Source organism: Nicotiana sylvestris, chromosome 6 (genome assembly GCF_000393655.2).
Source record: "Nicotiana sylvestris chromosome 6, ASM39365v2, whole genome shotgun sequence".
Lineage (NCBI taxonomy): Eukaryota > Viridiplantae > Streptophyta > Magnoliopsida > Solanales > Solanaceae > Nicotiana > Nicotiana sylvestris.
In genome coordinates this window covers 136199358-136205357 of record NC_091062.1, presented here as the reverse complement: position 1 = coordinate 136205357, position 6000 = coordinate 136199358, and positions in this window count along the sequence as shown.

The following is a 6000-nucleotide window of genomic DNA, read 5'->3' as shown; positions in this document are numbered from 1 at the left end:
AATACTCGATATTACTGTACAAGACTAGAAAGTAAAAGACAACATGAATGACAGACTCAAAACATAAAAGTATCTTTAAGTAGCTCCTGAATGCAGTGGTCCTGGGGTATTTGACATGATTGAGCTCTGGTACACTAATCCATATCTGAATGAGAAAAATAAAACCAAACAGAGTTAGTGACTCAAGACACTATGCGACGCCACAACATCTCCTATGGGACACATGCAAGACACAATTGGGCTATTTGTGAAAATTAACCTATGTGGCCAAGAGTGGCTAGAAGTGTTAACTCAACAAGATTGACCTCATAGACATGGAAAATGCCTCACTAAGGCTTATATGGATTCAGACTCCCAATATCATGGCCCAAAATTAATTGCGGAAATGCCCCAATTTGCAAAAATGACTGATATGGCCAGAAGTGACTAAAGATGCAAACTCAAAAGGATGGACCTTAAGGTAGTGGGACACTTAGTTGCGAACTCAGGATTCTGAGACATGGGTCAATGAACCACTTTTGCGAAAATGACCCCGTTTTGCAAGAATGACCGATGTGGCCAAAAGTGGCTAGACATGCATTTAACAGGAATGGACCTTAAAACTGAAAGGACACCTTGTTGTAGACTCGAGACTCTAAGATATGGGATAACAAACTATTTTGAGAGAATAGCCCTATTCTGCAAAAAAAACTGATGTGGCCAAATATGGCTAAACATGCAAGATTTGGCTAAGACCCCGCGAAGCCAAGAACCTAAGACTCACTAGGAAGACCGGACCCTATGTGGGTTGCCTACGTGGGTTGCCTACGTATCCCGCCCCGAAAGACAAGAATCAGGTATGCGTAGTTCGGGAAGATTGGAGATGGGCGAGAATTTTTAAGAAAACTGATTTGGAGAAAGCATATTTTTGTCTCTTTTTGAAAAATGATGGAAAATGTAAAATCTTTTTGGATTTTTTTTTATTTTTGCAAAATAATGGGAAAGTGCAAAATCTTTTTGGATTTTTCATTTTCACTTTTTGTCATTTCTTGAAAAAATTGTGAAAGAAAAACATAACTGAGCCTTACTTGCTTAATCTTATATTTCACCCTCTTTTCTTTTCCATTTGCCCTCAACTATTATTGGTCCGACAAACGACTCTTTTACCCTTAAAGAATGTAGCATGCGGCACAGAGGGATGATTAAATATCTTTTTGGACCACAGACCCATTTTGACATAATTTGGATAGGCCTCCTAGGACACGGTGCTTGGGACCGAGCCCTGCTAAGTATAAATGATATGATGCAGATAGGCATGACCTAAAGGTTGACCTAAGTTAGGGGTTCACTAGACAAGGCTATTCGGGGCGACACGTGGTCGATGACGGCTGCTCTAGCTGTTCGCCCACTCCACGCTCCCATGCCGCCCCCTAAAGACATGGATGACTCACAAAAGGTCGTGTATGCTCAAACATACTCCGGAAGACTTGTTGCAGAAAGAAGACCCATGGTTATGCAAATGATGATAGTTTATAAAGCAGTAACACATAAAGGAAAAACCGTAAACAAATAAGCAACTAGCAAATAATAAAACGACATAAACAAAAATGAAAATCAAATAAAGCACACAAAACACATAAAAACCTCAACCGAATATTCTAAAAACCAACAAGATCAAGTACTGGCTCGAACCTGCAACTCCCCAGCGGAGTCGCCAGAGCTGTCACACCCCCTTTTTTACACCTCACTTAATCCTCTTAAAAATAATAAAAGAGATTTTTGAAGCTCAAAAAGATTTTCAATTTTGAAAGTGACAAAGAATTGTATTCAAAAGGATTTTTAAGAGTCGCCACCTGACATTGGTTTCGGTGTGCCAGGTCATCGTTTTTTTTTAAAAAATATTTTTTTTCCTTTTAAAACACTTTGGACTCCAAGACTAAGTTTGCACCAGAGATTTGGGTAAGGGGGTTCATTTGACTCGGGGAGAAGGTGTTAGGCATTCCCCGAGTCCCGTAACTAGTACGGTTGCTTACTCGATCTAGTTGGCTTTTAAAATATTCAACTTGAGGGAAAAAGCACACCAAGGAAAATAAACACAAAAGAGGCTCGAGGTCGTCCCCACCTAAATAAAAGAAAAATAAAGTAAGAGAAAAATATTAAATGTCTATATATTCATCCACGGTGTCCGTAATGGTCTTTAATTACATGTACTTCGGGGCATTCCCCGGGTAAAATATTTACAAGCTATTCAGGGCATTCTCCGGATAAAATAATAAACTAAAGGGGACAACCTCTAACCTCAACCACGATGTAAAATCCTAAAGTTTGCCTACCCAAACAATAATGGTCTAAGCATGCATTCTAACGACACAATTAGACCAAGCATAAGTAAAAATAATAGAAAGTGCTCTCATGCCCAATTTCTTTTTTAGCTTCAAATCAACTTCCTCGACCAAAACCCTTTTCAATTTTACTAACCCGATCCCAACTCACTTTTCACTTCTAGTTACGGGCGAAATTGCCACAACAACCCAATTACGCTTAGAACAACTTAAACCCAAATTATTTCTTAATTAATCAATATAGCAGCCTACGTTAAATAACAATTTTCAGCATGCGAGTTCAAGATAACTGTGATATAAGCATCAACTAGGCATGAAAATTAAATGAAAACGACATCAGAGAAGCAGAACTTCATTGATTCACATATAAATGTGCAAGACATCAAAATTTATATTAACCAAGAACAAGTTAAGAAACGGACCTTGGATATATTTTTCCAAATGAAATCTAAAAATGCTTAATACCGGAAGACTTAGACAGCGACAACCTTGACGGAACCGCAAATCTGCCCGGAAACCTCAGACTACAACCTTCGACGACCTAGAAACTCACCAGAAAACTCGAATTAAACCAAAACAAATGGAATCAACAGACAAATTACAAAGTTGTTGTTGCTTGCTATTTGATGTGCTTTGTGGATGAATTTTGCAGTCCTACCCAAAAAATGCATAGCCAATGGTAAAAGCATAAGAAGCAGTGAAAGACAGTGGAGCAAACATTCCCATGTAAAATAGCAAACCTAGGAAAATCATCAGATTTGAGAGTGACGCCGCCAAATTACTACTACTGGCTCGCCTTCCGTTCACTGCTCAAGACTACCTTAGGATTAACATCACCAACCACACACTGATATGAACCAATTGAAAAGCACCTTCTAGCCAGCACTTTCAATACTTGAGTATCCCTTCCTTTGAGTGAATCAAGATATTAGAACTTTTCATCCTTCTTATTGATAATAGCTAAACACCAATGTATTTTTTTGTGGATAGAGACAAAGATTTTATCGCATTCGGGGAGGCAGTAACCCAGCTTTGACGTCTCTCTTTCCCCTCATTTTTGTTTTGCCGTCTTCCCTTCCCTCTTTTGTTCTCACTCCCGTTTTGTTGTTTGCAGGTTGCGGCTGTTTTTTGGAGATTTTTGTTCTCCGTTTTTTGCTCTGTTTCGGGTGGTGTTGCGGGTGAAGAAGAAGAGAGGAACGGCTGCCTTAGGGTGTTTGGTCGCTGATGGCTTTTTGTGTTCAGCCGCTGTGAATTTTTGGATGGAGATGAAGTCCCTAGCCATTGTTCCCAGGTTGAAGAAGAAACAAGTCTCGTTGGTTTTGGGGTGTCTTAAGGGTGAAAGGTTATTAGAAAATTAGGCTTTTATGGATTTAAGGGTATTGTGCTCAAAAGGTGGTCCAATTTTGGGCTTGGACCACCTTTTGAGGTTGGGTCCATGCCTTATTGGACTTTAACTTTGGGGTAAGAAGACTAAATAACATAATGTATCTATGAAATATAAAATCACTCTTAATTAAAATAAATTACTAAAATAAAACTAAACACCAAAAGTTAAACTATTTGTATTTTTATTTTATGAATGGTAAGTAAACTAAAAGTAACTAAATAAAGAAAATATTTTTTTACAATTTTTATTTTTATGATAAAATAAAGTAAAAGAGTCAAAACTAGTTAAAATAGTGATATTAGGCCTAAACTAAATATTTAAATGCTAAAATCTATAAAATCTTGGGGAGAGTCAAAAATTATATGTCTACATCCACCACAACGGGTACAAGAATATCAACAACAACAATAAATGTAAAATGCTCAAAAATGAAGATGTTTCAACAATAACAATTTCGCCTCAACGTGATAACGACTTTCACAACTTCAACACTGATAACTCAACAATGAGAAACAATGTATAACCATGGTGATAAATAAGAATAACTCCCAATGAAAGAGAGATAACACGCAACAATAACTTCAAATAATGAAAATCAACAACGAAAGAGATAACATGAACAATAACTTCTAATCGTAATCAACAATGAAAAAGGTAACATGAACAATAACTTCAATTAATGATAATCAATAATGAAAGATATAACATGTATAATGACTTCATATATGATAATCAACAATGAAGAGATAGCATGTAACAATAAAAGAGGTAATAAGTTCAATTAAAGCATGAGAGAAATTATCAATTAGGAGGTAAAACAAGTGTTAATGAAATCATTTAAGGCATGTAAGGATAGATTAAGACAAGTAAGAATAGATTGACTAGGAGAATTTAGAACATGATATGCCATTTTAATTAAAGCATGGAAATAGTCTAAGTAGTCTAAACCAGACAAATACCACATATAACCCGTGTACCCACTCGTCACCTTGCGTACACGGATTTCACTTAGTACATTTGAATAAAACAATACCAATCCTAAGAGGTAGTTCTTCCACATAAAGTTAGGCAAGACACTTACTTCAACTAGGCCAATTCAACACTCGAAAATAGTTTTTTCCTTAAAATCCTCATCCATACGGCTCAAATCTAGCCAAAATCAACTTAATATCATCAAACAATGCTAGAGAATTCAGATGCAATAGATAAAGCTAATATCTTTACACCTTTTCCAAAAAGTCAACAAAGAATCTGGGGCCCTCTCGGTCAAAATTCAGGTCCAATGGTAGATTTTAACTACCTATGATCGCACGAGTTCATATATGTGATTATCTTCAAAATCCGAGTCCTAAACGACTCTCAAAACTTAATTTTTTATTTTTCAAAAACTTGACAAAGTTTCACAATTTTTCACTTTGATTCACATTATTTTGATGTTAAAATTTAGGCAAAATACCTTACCATCCCCTTAAACTTGTCACAGATTATTAGTTACAGCCTTAAACTATTCATGATCTTAATTACCCCCCTCAACTAAGCCTTTTGGGAACCATTACCCCCTGGACGCTGATGTGGCAAATTGTGTGGATGCACTCGCCTGCCACGTGGATTTTTCCTGTATATGTGGCATTTTTTTAAAAAATAAAATATATTTTTACCTCTTTAAGTGTGTTACTTTTTTAGATAATTTTTTTCAAATATAATTTATAATAAAACTTAGATAGAAAAATATTATTTAGACTAAATTTTTTTATTTGGCCAAAAATAATAAAGTTTTAGTTAATCTTTTTTTTGTATTTGACCTGAAAATAAAGATTTATACAATTGAAATAAATAGTCAAGGTATCTAAAAAGTTATAAAAATACATAGTTTGAAATTAATTATTTTGGCTATAATTTTTTATATAGCTCTAAATTATGGTGCTCTAAAAATATACTTTTTACATATTTTACCTGAAAAAGTAAAAATACACAGTTGAAATAAATAGTCATTGCATCAAAAGAAGAAATAAAAAAGTGAACAATTGCAAGAAATAACTTATTATTTCTAACATACTTATTGCTCTAAAAAATACTTATTGCAGAGATGCAGGGTAAGGTTGCGTACGATAGACCCTTGCGGTCCGGCCCTTCCCCGGACCGGGAGCTTAGTGCAGCGAGCTATTCTTTTTTTATTGCTCTAAAAATGTATCCATAGAGTAAGTTATGTTTTGCAATTGTACACTTTTTTTATCTCTTCTTTTGATACAATGACTATTTATTTCAATTGTGTATTTTTACTTTTTTCAAGTA